This window comes from Stegodyphus dumicola, chromosome 10 (assembly GCF_044657685.1).
Source record: "Stegodyphus dumicola isolate Sdum_Otavi_A_Nest chromosome 10, ASM4465768v1".
Classification (NCBI taxonomy): Eukaryota; Metazoa; Arthropoda; class Arachnida; order Araneae; family Eresidae; genus Stegodyphus; species Stegodyphus dumicola.
Window position 1 is genome coordinate 137,998,309 of NC_140777.1, and position 17,058 is coordinate 138,015,366.

General features: G+C 33.3%; 1 protein-coding gene across 1 annotated transcript in view; it reads right to left on the minus strand.

Moving 5' to 3' along the window:
* LOC118186637 (alkaline phosphatase-like) overlaps positions 1 to 12,743 on the minus strand; it is a 157,706-nt gene extending 144,963 nt beyond the window's left edge. The window contains exon 1 of the mRNA XM_085825588.1: positions 12,719 to 12,743. The gene's annotated coding sequence lies outside the window, so the exon portion shown is untranslated. The remainder of the gene's footprint in view (positions 1 to 12,718) is intronic.
* Positions 12,744 to 17,058: the final 4,315 nt, after the last annotated feature.

Sequence of the window (17,058 nt, forward strand, 5' to 3'; positions counted from 1 at the left end):
ATTCTTCATTATTTAAATATAACACAGAGTGATAATATTTGGTGGCAACAACTTGAAAAGTGACACAAGGCAGTTAAATGGTCCGAAGTAAAATGCCGCTTCGAGACTAATATCCCGTTCTGGACTAACGTCCCTTTTGGGCTAAAAAAAGAGCAGGAAAGGAAAAAAAGAGAAAAATAATTAAATAAATAAAAAATTAACATAAGCATTTTACTCCTTAAATGAACACATCACTTCTTTTGCGAACTCATAAAAATCAAACTTTTGCTGTTCAATAAAACTGAAACTCAACTTTAAACATATTCCAATGAGATACATTCCGATGACCTCACAGATCACGTTACTTATGTACAACTAATGTAAGCAAATAAGATAGATGACCTCAGAGATCACGTGACTCATGTATAATTAATGTAAACAAAGAAAGGCAATCTTCCTTTCCTTTTCTTGCAGAATGTATCTCATTGTAAAAATCTTTTCTTTTCCCTGCGTTTTCTTTTCAAATTCAGATTTTTTTTTGTAAGAAATTATCGCATTCTCTCTTGCATACTCTTGTGGTGTGAGTAATAAGGTCAGGTACAACGCTGATGAAACGGGGGACAGCTTCCGTCCTAATGCTGCCTAATAGGAGCCAATCGGAATTTAGTGCTGCTCCGCCACTTGATCAGTCTATAATGTTGCGAACTCACAGAGCAAGGGCAGACACAAGGCAGTACCAGTACGGTCCCTGCCGAGCCTTACTCTGTCCCGAGAGCCCTCAGGCCTTCTGTGAAGTCTGTTATTATGCCCCCGTGGTTGAGACTGCCTAAGTACAGATCCTAACCAGTACTTCCTAGGCTTTCGCCTGAGTCAACCCCCGAAGAGGGGCAGACTAAAGAACAGTGGATATCCAATGATTAATCGTAGGTAATGTGGATATAGTCCAACTACATCAACTATTTAGATCGCAACACGCCGGAAGGCCGCACAAGGATCCGGCGAGTATCTTAAAAAATGTTTTTCAGTTGGTAACGTTCGCATTTGCAAAAATTTAGAACGTTGGTGCCCGCTAGTTTGCAAGACCCATGGCTCGAATCCCGATGATACCACAGCTCATTATTCTTGCTTACATGTCAACGAGCATAGCAGTGGCAACTGTATAATGATTCGAAGTTTCGGTAGGTTGCGATTCTCTAATAATCGAACTCTGAAGCACTGCGAGTTCCTTCTTTTTACGTAAGGTATAACATGACTTCCAACACAAACAAACAAGCAGTAAATGCTGCTTTTCATAATTTAAAAATCTTCTTTTCAAACCGTCTTTCTATACTATTTTGAGATGCCATTATTCGTGTTTGTAATGTGATTTATTGTCTGTACCGTGAACTGCCAATCATTTGTATATCCTAGAAATTTTTTGCTTTTAATGCAAATTTTAGGTTTGCTGTGTGCTTACCTCATAGTATAACAATTGTAATGGTTAGCAGGGCATATAGATGGGAAATACTTCAATGTAAAATGTAAAATTAAGCAAAAAAAAATTCTATTTAGATTAATCCAAAATTGCATGCTGCTACAGAATCAAATTTATGTCACTTTACTTTCAAACTTAGTTCAACTTTATTTGAAATCTACGACAGTAGAAGATATTTTTTCCTTTTTGTTCCCCAATTTTAAAGGCTAGTATGTTCATTAAAGTATGCAGATATACAAACTACTGCAAAACACATTATTTGCGTAAACTTTCCTAACTGAGCCTTTTTTTCACTAAACATTCCTATCTAATCTTTTATGGAAATAAGAGAGTAAAATAAAACTGAAGTTAAACTAGAATAACTGCTCCCACAGAAAGAGGAGATATCCGTAAATGAAACTGCATAAAGAACGTTTTTTAAAAACTTAGAGATATCACTCTGATCCATTAAAAATTGACTAAAGATAGCACATTCTAGTTTAACTTTGTATTTTAAGCAACAGCCTTAATATTTTGTCACTTCTGCCTTTTATCACACTTTATTTGATATTCCACCGAACACTTTTAAGAACTGAAGAACCCTTAAGTGATATAACACTCAAAAATAGAATCAAGTAGCAACACTTATTAACCACGCCTTATTTTAGCATCCAAGGACAGTGCGGTGGTAGCGTTAAGTTCTTCCAAGTGTCTTGCACTATCATTGAAAGCGAATTGTAATATCAAGAGCCCAGTTCTTCCTGTATTTAAAATGTTATTTATAGTTCTTTTATTTGGCAAGCAGCTGAAATCAGTTATGTTTACGTGGCCCATAGTTCCAGAACTATTTAAATCTTAATCAATTATTCGTTGTCTGCTGAATATTTCACAAACCTATTAAGTCTCTGCTGTTATAACACTTTAGACAATTCGAATGCATTATCTTTGAATTCAGCTATATCAAATTTAACACGTTATTGTTTTTCAGTCAAATTTAAATTATAAGTAAACATGAAGTTTAAACTAAGAAAATTATGCTAGGACTATTTAAGCTTTCCAAAATACCATGCTTAAATGTTCAGATTTTAGGAAAATTTAATTTACCTTCTCAAGGAAGAAAAATAAATAACAAGAATTTTTTAAAAAATCTGAAAGAGTTCAGATTTTATATTGCACCCAAAGGAGTGCTTTTTTAACGTTTTGTTTGTTACTTTTATTTATTAAATATGATTTTCTTCGCACTTAACCACATAAAACTTGATTCAACAGCGATATCATAAAATATTTAAAAACAGCATATCTTTAGAATTTTCGGTAGACAGACTCGCGCGATGGAGATACAAATGTTTTTTTTTTTTTTTTTTTTTTTTTCCGTGTGCTCGCTTTGAAATCGTTGAGTTTGTTGATCAAAATTATTTTCAAGTTTTATAAAATATGAAATAGATAATAAAATAAATTCGAAATTCAAAATTTGGGCTTCCAGGTGCCCATGTTTGGCTGGAGGATTACGTTATTCAAAATTCGATAGCTCTAGGTACCGTCAATGCGAAAAACATTCAAACCTCACTTTTTGCCCGCATCACATTTCAAATGCAGCGACCAAATGTTATCATCATGTACTATTTTTTAAAGAGCTAATAGAGCGAATATTAGAAGCGTTCATTCAATATTTAACAATTTATTTGGAGTTTTAGAGATATCGGATACAAAATGCAGAAGTTTCGAGCGCGTAAAGCTAGACTCTTCATCTTTATTGTTCGAAATAGCGTTCTTTCTCCTGATAACAAACTACTCATTTACAAAACCTTTACGCATCCCATGTTATGTTATGGCTGTCCTTCCTAGGCATATATTCAAGCCGCTCTAATGGAAAACAATTACAGATTTCACAAAATATTGTCTCCGACAAATATGACATGCACCTTGGTATATTCCTAACAACAAAATAAGAATTAAACACTGTGCAGCTTAGATGTAGATACCATAAGCTAGTCAAGAAATTTCTTGAGAAATCTTCTTTAATTAATAAGGAAAGTATTAACAATTACGATTATGATATATATGGTGCTCGTAATCTAAAACACTCCAGGGGGATCCGTAATGTAAATATGATCTTAAGGGCAGCAATTGTTAACTGCTTTGCTTGCTTTTATTATTTATATCTATTCTCAAAACGTTAACTTTATGAAACTTCTAATTTCTTTTTTGGATTCAGGATTTATCATGATTAATATTCTTTAAACTGATATAATTTGTAAAAAACAATTTATTCGACAGGGATAGTGCTTCGCGCTCAGGCAACCCGGGAAGTATACCATTCCAAACCGAAGTCGACAGAAAATATTTTTAACTTTCACACACCTGTTTGTTGCCATTTGATAAAGCGGAAGAAATATAGTTTTTCTTTGAAATTTAATCTTCTATTTATTAATCAGAAAAAAAAACGATTTAAAAGCAACAAACGCAGTTCTTTATCTCTCTTACTAATTACCAGATGGGCCAGTAAAATGAACACCAGCAGAAGCCATTAAAAGCATATTAGATTTTTTTGTTTTCAGTAAACTATTTTGAGCAGCAGATAGCTCAAGCGACTACTTATTTTAAAAGTGAAGCTGGCAACAATAAATCGACGCATAAGTGAGGTTTGAGAGTTTAACATTGATTAGGCTAAAAAATGTATGGCAATACTTAACACAGTATCAGGAATTCTAAAAATATGTTTAAAAAAATGTGATTTTTTTGTTGCATTTTATTTTGCGTAAGTTCGGAGAAACTGATGCTAATAATAAAGTTAAAAAGGGGAAAAAAATATTCCAGCAGGGAGAACAACAGATGGAGAACAGATAGATACACAAACATATTTAAAAAAGAATAGTTTTAAAAAATTAGGAGGGGGGACCTGAAAGCTTTCAGATGTTATATAACGCCCAAAGGGGCATTTTTTAACGTTTTGTGTGTTACCTTTATTTATTAAATATCATGTTCTTCGCACTTAAATCATAAAATTCAATTCAATAGAAATATCACAAAATAATTTTTAAATGAGCATGTCTTTAGAATTTCCGATACACAGTCTTGCGCGCTGGAGATAAAATGTTTTTTTTTTTTTTTTTTTTTTTCCGTACAATGCTGCCATGTTCTCGCTTTGAAATCGTTGAGTTTCTTAATCAAAAATTCACTAAAGTATTACATAATACGAAATCGATAATAAAACAAATTCCAGATTACAAATTAGGGCTTCCAGACGCCCATATTCGGTGGATGATTACGTTATTCAAAATGTGAAGACTCTAGATATCGTGGTTTTATCACAATGCGAGAAACATGCATACAGTTATGCAGATTCTTCATTATTTAATTTCTTTAAATGTAACACAGAGCGATAATATGAATTCGATAATTTGAAAGTGAAACGGGCATTTAAAGTTTTCAACACAAAATGCCAAAACGAAATTAATAGCCCTTCTGGGCTAACGCCCTTTGCGCTACCATATCTTTAGAATTTCCGATACACAGTCTGGCATGCTGGAGATTAAAAATTTTTCTTTTCATACAGTATTGGCATTGCTCACTTTGAAGTCTTTGTGTTTGTTAATCAAAAATTCGTTTACAAAAGTTTTACAAAATATGCAATAGGTAATAAAACTAATTCCAAATTCCAAATTTGGCTTCCCGATGTCATTTGGCTTAGTCTGAAGCGGGCAGTCTTATTTTTCACGTTTGAACTAAATTGTGCATTAATGCTTTGTAAAACCGTTTAATGTAGTTACCCTTTGACTGAGATCTGAAAACTTAAAAATTTAATGATCTTTTATTACTGAAATTGTAATTAATGTTTTTGTCCATAGAGGTTCCAGAATTCATTTCTACTCCACACCTTAATTTTGCATATTACAATTACGAAACGTAGGCTTTAATAACTATTTTATCTATTGTGTCATAGACACTTGATATTTTATCATAGATTTATGTTAAGAAAAGTTAATTTCTTTACAGGCAAAAACACGCCTATAGCAGCGATATCTAACTTTAGTTCGGTACATCGTTTATCAATCAGACATGAAGCTCTTTCATAGTTTGTTTGAGATAGAGGAATCCCTGAAGTACTTACAAAGCGGATAGCTCAAATGCAAAAAATTGATAAAAATATAGAACCAATTAATCCAGCTTTTCGAGAATTCCCATGGAGCTAGTTTGGTGTCTTCAGTCAGAGGGATACTTCTAACGCCAAGAAGAAATTCGTCATCTTGCATAAGATTTCCATAATCCTCTACTTGTCTCTCGGCTGTTGATATATGAGCAGTAACCATTGAAATAGTTATACTATATCTGACGTTAGTCACTTTGCTGTGTCAAGACGTCATTCATTAGGTAAGTTCAACGATAAGCTTCCTCGCAATCCTTAGGATTGGTCACTGATCTTGAAGCGGAAAGTCAAACATCGTATGTCAGATGTAAAAAAGCATCTATGCTGCCAACATCCGAATGCGTTTTTCTATTGCAAGCGCTGATTGGTCATTGAAAAGGCTCCTCAGCTCCTTGACAGTATTTTTAATGCAATACTAAAAGATGCAACTGGTCATCGCGACTGACCGCATTGTGGGTGTCTCTGTGAGCTCTGTGCTTTGTTGAGGTTGATCTTTGCGTTGGAGAGCTGCGGCCCCAATTCTTAGACATGCCAAGTTGGTATTTTTGTTGCACGGTAGGGTATGGCGTGCATGTGGCGTCTAACGTTGTTTACCCCAGGTGGATGGAGCTGAGGGTCCATGTCCCATCAGATCACCGCTGGGATAGCTGTTTGTGTAGTGTGTTCTAGCTTATGAACAAATACAATATTGAACTCATTGCATTTATTAATACTTTACGAAAAGCTTTATAATAATTAACAACATTACTAATATCAGCAACAAATTAAAAATCAAGTATCAAATGCAAAGAAGCTGAGGTTAGCTAGTGGGCTTTCAAAGCACTCTAAAAGAACAATTAATTCTCTCCTCTGAGCGAAGGTACAGTTCTTGCTAGCAAGAAGCATTTTACAATTCCTTCACAGCGTTCTGTGTATTTGCTATGACTCATACATTTTAAGAAACTGAATAAACATGGCTTTTAATTTCTTTGTATTTTAAGTATTTTGATTCATTGTGGTTGAAGACGATATCAGAGAAGCTACAGGAATGATTGGTGGATGATCATTCTGAAATCGAACAGCTAACATATTAGATCGCTAAAATCTTCTGTTACTAGTCGTGAAATAAATTTTATAATTCCAAATGGTAACACACTGTTAGGAACGTTGTTGCTTTTATGATATCAGTGGATGCCATCTCATACTTTTTAATGGCTACACTGTTTGACTTCGGCCTTTATATTGCGACTTATAAGGTAAATACTCATGAACACTACTAATATAGTTGAGGCAACTTCACTTTCCGGAAAGAAAAAAAAAACTTCCGTTTTGCTTGAGGCCTAAGTGCACTTTTTACTTGATCATTTAAGTACTCATGTCAAGGTCGAAAAGGTCCTAGTTCGAACTTCGATACTAGCTGAGCAGCAAAGAACATCGACTTTCACTGTGCCATATATCGGTTAACATCGCTAATAACAAATCCGAAACCACCTTCGCTTACAACAGGTTATTCTTTTTACCAAATACAAATGACGTTACGAGACTTAAACAAGGTCAACGAAGGCTACAACATTTCCATTCCCATCATATTAATGGATTATGATGGAGCGACCTCGGTAACCAGTCAGCACTTGCACCAGGAAACAGATTCAAATCGGCAACGAATGCACAGATACATCTTTTTCATTTGCCTTACGGTATGACTTCTACGCCGCGGTCCATAGTTCGACACCTCCATTGGTAATTTATTATTCCAAAGACAGAGACAGCATATCGCCGCATTTTGTAATCTTACTAGCAAATAGGGCTCCTAGATGCATGCAGAAAAGTTAAATATGCCGTAGATGCAAAATCTTGAAAGCAGTTTTTTGAACTAGTTTTGTAACAATACTCGTGTATGGCGTTTATTATATCGGTATAGCTTCTTAAATGGAAAGCTGCTAAAAGCGCAACTTTGCATTGCCAAAATTAACTTCTCTATCTATCCTGATAATGCTTGAATCAATTTATGCATATTTAGATAGGAGGATGCGGTAATATACGATCATGATGTAATATAAAAGTTTTCGATTCCTGTTACAATGATATTCGAGTATAAAAGTTGAGAAGTAAAACCAATATGTCTGAAATATGTTCTCAGCTGTCATGTATAAAATAACTTTACATTTCTTTTAACTTTCAATATGTAATTTTTAATTTTTATTTTTTGAAAACCGCATTTTTGGCTGCAAAGAATCCCTGAATTCTGCAGAATATCATTTGGGCAATGCTTGTTTAGTACGTTTTGATCTAGTTTAGTAATTTGCGAGGACTTACAGAATAACCTTCTAAATAGTCTTAGACTTAAATTAATTTTCCCTTTAATAATGTACGATGGTGAGATAATGCATGACATCATGATGGTGAGATAATACATGACATAGCGATAATAAATTAAGCTGTATGACAGTTTTTTTGGCTAAGAAAACAATTTTAAAATTACGATGAACCCAACGTTTCTTTGCCCTTGATGCTTTCAGCCTCCGTTAACTTGATTTTCTTTGGCATTTTTTCTTTCCTGAAGAGATTAATCACTCTTGTGATGTGAATGACATAATGATCTAGAAAGCTGTTCTGTGTTAACTAATATCATCTCTGCATAAACATACTTCGTTTTCCTGTAGTTATTCCTCTAGTGTTTTTATATTTCTCATTTTTCTTCTTAAATTTAAATGTCATTTATGAAGATATAGTCTATCTTTTAACCTAAAAATTTCCATTGCTATGTCTGTTTCCCAGAACACATGCGTTTCATCTTCATCGAAACCCTTATTTCCGAGCACACTTTCTTTCTTTCAGTATTTGTCTATGAAGCGTCACAAAACAAACTCCTTCTCCAAATGAATAAAAGTAAAATCTTATTAGCTTATCAGTTAACTTGTAGAATATACATAGCTACATAGCTTGTTATAAATGCATCATCTGTATAAGCCACAGTGACTGTAGTTTTTAATGCATAAACTTTGCAAGTTACATTAATACATTTCTTGGAAGAAATGCTTCAATTCTTTGGTTATTGAGAAATTATGCATCTTTATAAAATTTCACATCATTTCCAAACTCTAAGGCCATTTGCTGAACTAGTCCAACACTATAACATTTTCTTAAAAATCCGAAAGAAGTAATGATATACTAGAAAAATGTGTAACAGCAAAGTCAGAAATTACTTTGATGTACTATTAAGGCCTATCAATAACTTATAAATAGGTAGTAATAGTTTTAACTACAGTTTATCCCTGTATATTTCAGAATTGAAGAAAATATTAAACTAACTTATGAAACAGTATATAATTAAATAAGAGGTTTTTTATTATGTTATGGTTTACATTAAAATGTTAAAAAATAATTTATGCTTATGTTAAAAAATGTTTGAAGAGAAATTATTAGAATGTGTTTAAATAGTATGTAGAGTTCCTCACTTTGGAATTCTAAGTTAATGTTGGAAGTGAAGAATCTAAGAATTGATAAGCGAATAATCGCTTTAGTTCGATGACAAGAAATAATAAGATAGAAGGGTAACTAACCCTTTATTATTCCAATAAGATTCAACAAAACTCCGCCTGGGAGTGTACAAGCAAAGCCCGCACTTGGACTTGAACTTAAAAGACTGAGAATTAAACTAAAACTAAGATTAACTAAAGAAGTATAGCCGAAGCTATCAAGGTTCAAAACGAGTTGGCCCCCTTAACTTATTTGACTACGAAGCTTAGCAAGGGCCTAAGTACGGCCGAGTGTAATAACAGCTTTGAGAGAGAGAGTGGCCAAAAAGGCAGACGCGCGTAAATCAGAAACTCTGATTCTCTCTGACTCAGTAAGTAACTTCGTGGTTTATACCGCTCCTCCTCATTAAATATTCAACAAGATTCCAAAAATACGTTCTGGCCGAAAGTAGTAAGTTGAAGTTAAGAATTTGACAGGAAAGGAACTTTAACTTTTAATTTAACTGTTTTAAACTGTTAACTTTTAAATAACTTTTTTAACTGTTAATAAAAATTTAACTGTTAATAAAATTAACATAATTCTTACAAGTATATCTTATTTGTGGTCCTTTCGGAAAAGAATTGCATTCACTATTTCGTTTCAAAAAATTTAAATTCGTTATTATTGGAATATTTGACAACAGTAGAACACTCTGATCAGCAAACAAAAAATCGTCAACTCAATTGGGCATTATTACAGTCGTAATAAATTTCTCCACGTTGTAAAACCAACAAAAGCCTACATTATAAATGAATATTATAAACCCCTTGTAAATTACATTAAATCTTTAAAATAATTGATGCAATTTACGTATTTCATCTTTAAACAAATTTTAAAATACATGTTATAAACCAGGAGCGGAGCGGACAAACTCCATGTCAGTAAAGCCGCGTGTTGGAACTCAAGAATGTTCCAGAGCCGCAAATAGATTTTTCAAAAGCCACAAGTCCATATGTATATCATTTTAAAAGCAATGAAACAGGTTTCTAATGGAAAGAGATGCCTGATAACTTTGTAAAAAGAAATGAAATAAATGAATTACATTCTTGTGGACATCGTGCACTTTTAATTGACCACATTCCGTACATGTATTTTATCTGCATAAGAGCCGCACACTTGCCTGCGAAAGACGCACGTGGCTAGTGACTCTTTTTATGGCCACATTTGTTTTTTCCCTGTTTTGTAGAATAATTAGAAAATATAAATAAAAAAAAATATTATGTCCAAAGAGGCGTTTTGTTAACATTTTGTGTATTACCTTTATTTATCAAATATCAGGTTCTTCGCACGTAAACCATAAAATTCAGTTCAAGAGCAATATCGCAAAGTAATTTTAAAATGAACATATCTTTAGAATTTCTGATACACAGTCTCTCGCGCTGGAGATAAAAATTTTTTTTCTGTACAACATTGCCATTGCTCGCTTTGAAGTTTTACAAAATTCGTTAAAGTTTTACAATATTATATCCATAATAAAACCAATCCCAAATTTAAAATTTGGTCTTCCAGATACCCATATCCGCAGTAGGATTACGTCATTCAAAATCGGATGGCTCCAGGTACCCTTGTTTAATGACAGTGCGAGAAACATATATACATTGATGCAGATTCTTCATTATTGAATTTCTTTAAACATAATGCAGATCGATAATATTGGGTGCCAACAATTTAAAAATTGAAACAATGCTTGTTGTGAATCGAAATGCCAGAATGAAATTAATAGTCCTTCTGGGCAAATTGCTCCATTGAACTAAAAATGAAAATAAATAAAATAATAAACTCATGCGAGGGACCACATCACTTTAATTATTTCGTTTCGATATTCACTTCATTGGATTTTCAAAGAGTATCTTAACACCGTTCGAAATTATTTCATTCAATTATTTGAAATAAATAAAATTTAAAATATTTGGTGTTTACTGTTTTCTGAAAGCACTGATAGCTGCCCATAGTTGATGAAAAGATGACCTACACCTGAGAGTTAATGCCATTTACAAGCAATAACTGAAACAAAATTTGCCCGTCCCACTCAGTGCTATTCTATGGGTTGGGTGCATGAGGTTTTCGTCACTCTTGTTACGTGCAACGTAAATAAAAGCCAGTTTCCTTAGGAAGATCTTCAGAAAGCTATTATACGACAGGATTTGCGTAAGTCCACATGTCATGTTAAGTTTCACTGAATCTCCATCTTTCACTCCACACTTAGAACAGGCTGATGCTTTCACTCAAATAACACATGTTCTGCAACTCATGTTGGATCACTCCGATGATTAGCAAAAGAGATCCTTTCTCCCAAGTTCTTCCAGATCAGATATTTTTCCCCTCCTAAGTTCTTTAAATTAGCAGTCTTCTCGGCATAAACCATGACTTTAAAGTGACTTCAACGATAAAAATCAAACGGTGTCATGTCTTGGACTCATGGCAGCAACTCAACAGCTTCTTGATGAGTTTTCTAGAGTCTTTGAATAGGCTGACGATTAATTCCTATGATACGAGATTTATGACATTCCCTGCATTGAATCATTTTCTTTTTGAATAAAAAAAGGCTAACAAACTCGACATATAATATTGTTGTGTGCTTATGGGTTCGTAATAAATAGAATGCACAAGTCCGATAAAAGTCAATAACATTTATTCTTATCACAAGAAACAAAATAAATTGCTGAAATTTTCCTCGAAGATATTCGTACAATATCACGCAGTAGTTATATTTTAAACTACTAAAACATTAAATAGAACTCAATTCAAATCTCAGAGAAAGCTAATCCGATCTCAGCGCGAATTAGCTACAACCAATAACAGCAATAAATAAACAACTGAACTGAGGTGTTTCCCTCCGGCTTTTTAAAACTTTTTAATCATGAACGAGAACATTCTGGTGATTTTTATTTTATCGAGATTTCTGGAAAGCAAAAGAAAAGAATTACATTTACAGCTAACACACAATTGCATTTATTCAATTTAAATATAAATTACGAGATATCTATTTATTAAACTTGCTTGCTACTGTATTTTTACTTTTTCGGCGTAGCTCTCTCTTGAAACTCGTCATGCGCTGCATTGCACGAGGAAATAAAACAATTTAATTACAATTCTACTAAAAATAGCTAAATAAATACAAAATCCGTAACAATATTTTCAGGTAAGCAATGTAAGCAAAGGGTCTATTACCTTCACACTGTAAATTAGCTGAAAATATTGCAGAGAAACAGAGATATGGAGTCTACCAACGAAATAAAAAAAAAAAATCAAATTAGAAAAAATGATTGATGAATTCGTTCCATATACTTTGTATAGACGTAAAATGAAATAGTTTTAAAAATATCTTGAAGAAACTCTGGAAGCTGGCTATTATATTGAAAGGATAATAAATAGCTAATTATTTATTTCGGGTTTCTATTTTGCCAAAACCATTCGATGGAAACCTTGGTTTTTCTATCCAACGGTTATGGAATTTGAATATTAAACCCTGAAATGTAATCTCGGATTCAAATAGTTTTTAAGAGGAGAGAAATTAATTATAGGTGAACAGTTATTTTTCATAATTTTTGTTTAAAATAAAAAGTTTTGTGTGGAATGGACTCTAACAATTTAGAAACTTTTTGTATCTTTACTTACACGATGAAATAAATTCTACATACTTATTTCAAAACTCTTTCGTTAACATCAACATGCGGTCACATCATCTCCAGAAACAAGCATCTTCACGGCAGTACACAATTCTCAACGACATTACGACACAATACTAAGTCTTCATGTTTTGATTATAAATTAAATGGCTCAATGTCGTTAACCACTAATTTATTGCCTTAAGAGATCCTGACACCATTATCTTAATGACCTATTTCCAGCCATAAACACTCTTTAGACATCAGAAATGGCATCAAATAAGCAAAAGTGAATATAGTTTATGATTAGTATTCACCTTCAGTTTGTCTCATTAAGCATTAGTTCGATTAAAGATTTCAATCGCCAGTTGCCTTTGAAAACTCATCGAACCAGTTTTACCCAGTTTACAGGTGCGGTTTAGGAATGATGAGAATGTTCAAAGAATTACGCAGGGAAATAATACAAATATTCTTTTTCCTATTGCTAAATAATCTAAATTTGTGCACGGAAGCTGTACCTACACGTGTCTTTGCATAAGGAAAAGTATCGACTAAAACAAAAATAACTAAAATAATTTTCAGTGAGGTAATTCAAAGCGAATGCATTATTTCTCTGTTAAAGTGTTGCTCTGTCTCAGCGTCAGATATTTTGTAGGTAATGCTTAAAAATCACATTTAAATCGCACAGAATAATGCACCTAGCTATGGAAGAATGATTCCTCCAAATTTCTCTTCTTTACTAAATCTCTCCTGAAATAACAAAGCATGATGAAATTATTCCGAATTGAAGTCATTAAGAATCTGAATATTCCCGACGTATCTCCCATCTACTTTCCTGCCTTTGAGTCTAGTTTTGTCTCTCTTTTCAAAAAAAAAAAAAAAAAAAAGGGGGAGGGGGAGGAAGGATTGGAGGCAAGGAAAACCGTTTTTCCGCTTTATGGGTGTTGTGCTCTGACAAATGGCAAGTACATCACAAAAAAATTCATTTCACTATCTTAACCAAGTACAAGATAAACTAAAATACCGATAGCGTGAAAAGGTAAGTTTGAATAAAACGTAAGCTCAGTTGATAATTAGTGAAGAATCTTCCAACCTTTTCCTATTGACGGCACTGAAATCTGAACCCGCATAATACTACGGCATAGTGATCTACTTTCTTACTGATATTTAAATAATAAATAACAAACTTAATTGCTGATACTATGCTGCAAGTAAGAAACAATATATCCAAAAACGTGTACCTGGAATTTTTCTCAGGGTTTACAAGACGACGTCTTGCATCGTTAAATAAGACATTATATTGACAGTTTTGACTATACTTGACAGACTAAGACGCATCTTACTTCATCTCTAAGACAAAAAATTCTTTATGATGCACGAGCCATTCCTTCTTGATGGTGCGCAATTTTTATTGCACAAAATGCTGATATTATAATGCTGAAGATGAGAGTATATTTAAAATAGAAGTTGTAATCCAAAAGAAACGTGATACTCAGGAGGTTTTGCGGCATAGCAGCGTATCGGTAAAAACTGAATTGTAGAACGGAGGGTTGAAGAATTAAAATGCTTCGTTGACGAAAAGCAAGATAACGTAGTAAAAAATTCTGATGTGTACACCACATGACTTCCTTGTACAGAATATTAAATTATACGCATTTTTTCTTGCATTCCATTTAAACTTATTAGACTGAATTAAACCTACTTCGCCGACAGCGCATAAACCACAATAGAATAAATGCATTCTTTAAAATTCACTTTGTTTACCATAGCGACACTCTGGCGCTAGGTTTACTTAACAGTATTATATTTCGTTTATATTATAACTCAGAATGCACAAAATTTATATCATTTAAAGAATTATCTAATCGTTGCCACATGTTCTATTCAAATACTATAATAAAGCTAGAACTACGTATAAAAGAAATTAAGCAAACAAAACAAAAAACAAACAGTTTTTCACAGACGATTGAGTATTTCTCATTTAATTAATTCAGTTTTCACTTCGCGACAAGGCAAAACAAGCTTAAATCTTAGAGTTTATTCAAAGCGTGTTTTCGCTAGCCAGCGCACTTTTCTGAACTCCTCAACTTACCCTTGCATTTCCTCCCCAGGATGCTAATTTAAACATACATAAAAACGCAAAATATCTGTATTAAAAATTAGGAAGTAAATCTTAAACGCTTATTTCCTCAAAAAAATTCCAGAAAGGATTAAGCATGATTTAAATAATAAATGAAGTCGTTATCTTTGTTGTTGCGAAGCTAAGTTTCTCTAGATTGGCAACAAATCCGCTATCCTGCTGTTTCAAATATAAACAAGAGCAATGGCCGCCATCAAATTAGGCTTAGCGGCACTTAAACAATTTTAAAATTGTTGATAATTCTAAAAATACTGCATACAGATTTACTAAAGGCATAAAAACCTTAACCGGAAGATAAGAAAAACATAATTCAATCATTTTTAAAGCAAAAACTGTACAATTTACAAACATATAAGAGTAAAGAAACTGAGATCACTGATCCGGGTAACAGAGTGTATATATATATAAATATATTTATATACGTTTGGTGCGGCCGATTTCAAACAAAATACGAGGTGCACATCTACATGTTATAGCAGTCCTATATACAAAATTTCAACGTTCTGAGGCTACTCGTTTTTGAGTTATGCGAGATACGTACGTACGTACGTACATACGTTCGTACAGAAGACACGAAAACTTCTCATCAGAATTCATTTTAAAGCAGTTTTATAATTATTTTGGAGGAAAAGAGTGTTTTATTCTGTCCTTACATGCAGATATCACGGAAATACATCGTTAAATTGCATTTGAAAGAGGTCAAAATGGGATTTCGTTGAAATATGCTGCCTGAAACTTTTTGCGATTACAATACTTCATTTTTACTTCGTACAAGGAAGTAAAAAACTACATCTTCAATCTGCCTTTGGAAGGTACAGATACGTTATATAAGAGATTGGAAATTTAAAATATGGATTTAGTTTGCATAACAATCCACAATGTTTAATTTTTAATTTTAGAGAAACGCATTGCTAAGAATCAGTATAGAGCCATGTACAGGCTGCCTATCATTTAATAGCAAATTTGTTCACTTGGAGCAGTATACTATTCATCTTGTCTCTGACTAGATAGCTGCCATGTTTTTGAGCGTGTATGATTCTATATCTAGACAATGGGGAGAATGCGTAGACTCAATGAGAAAACTATTACAGAGCTGACCGTGTAATAGGCATATGGAAGCAGATGTAAAGATCAAACTGGAAAGAAAACACGTTAATGTAAAACAAAATAGAATTTGACTAAGAAACACTTTAGTTTCGCATGGACTTCGAATGCAACTTCGTTGATTTCAAGGGCGATCAAACACAAGTCTTTATACATCAGGAGATAAGATATTTTTGTATAAAATGTTTTTGTGAAATACCAACATTTGTGGCAGTATACTATGCAACACAGTAGTATAATGCAGTACAAAGCTGATATAATACAATATAAAGCTGATGGTCACATATATTCATAACATAAATAAGTGCAATAAAAAAGGTTTACTGAAAGAAAGCTTAACCGGCAGAATGCAGAATTATATCTGATTGCAATTGGCATATCAGACGATAATCACCACTGTGTTTAACAAATACAGGAACAAGAGCAGTAGTATGACAGAGATATCAGAATATAATTTAAAATATGAAGACGATTTAAGAAATAAGTCAGATATAAGACAATGCGTTGTAGGGTTTCCCTTAGTTCAATTAACCAATTACTCAAATTTTTGTTATCTTTTCTGAACTCCTCAACTTACCCTTGCATTTCCTCCCCAGGATGATAATTTAAAGTTATGTAAAATGAGTATTTAAATGGGTGAATCTTAGAGTTTATTCAAAGCGTGTTTTCGCTAGCCAGCGCACGTTACGAGTCTGTTGTAACAGCTTTAATATCGTTATTAATCTCTCGTGCATTTGAAATAGATGAATAATAAATAATGTACAGATTACTGGCAATATTGAAATGCAGGCTCGAGAGCTGCATGCATTTTCTCGCACGAAGCATGTAATTATTTTTTTAATAAGTTTATAGAATATGTTTTCTCTTCTTGTTTGTATGTCGCCATTTTTGAGTGTTAAATAAAAGTTATTGCTGTGTTCCATCATTGGAGTTGCTTCATTTCGCCAAAGAAGTATCACACTGTCCTTGTTGCTACGGGGTGTCGCTGAGACGCCTTTTTTTGGCCATTTAAATAATTATCACCACGGGTAGGTTGTCGAACAAACCTAGTTACCCTTTGTAGAGCCTTAGGATATTTTTTGGAGGCCGGAGAGATGAAACATTAACAACGCCTTCGCCGGGAATCGAA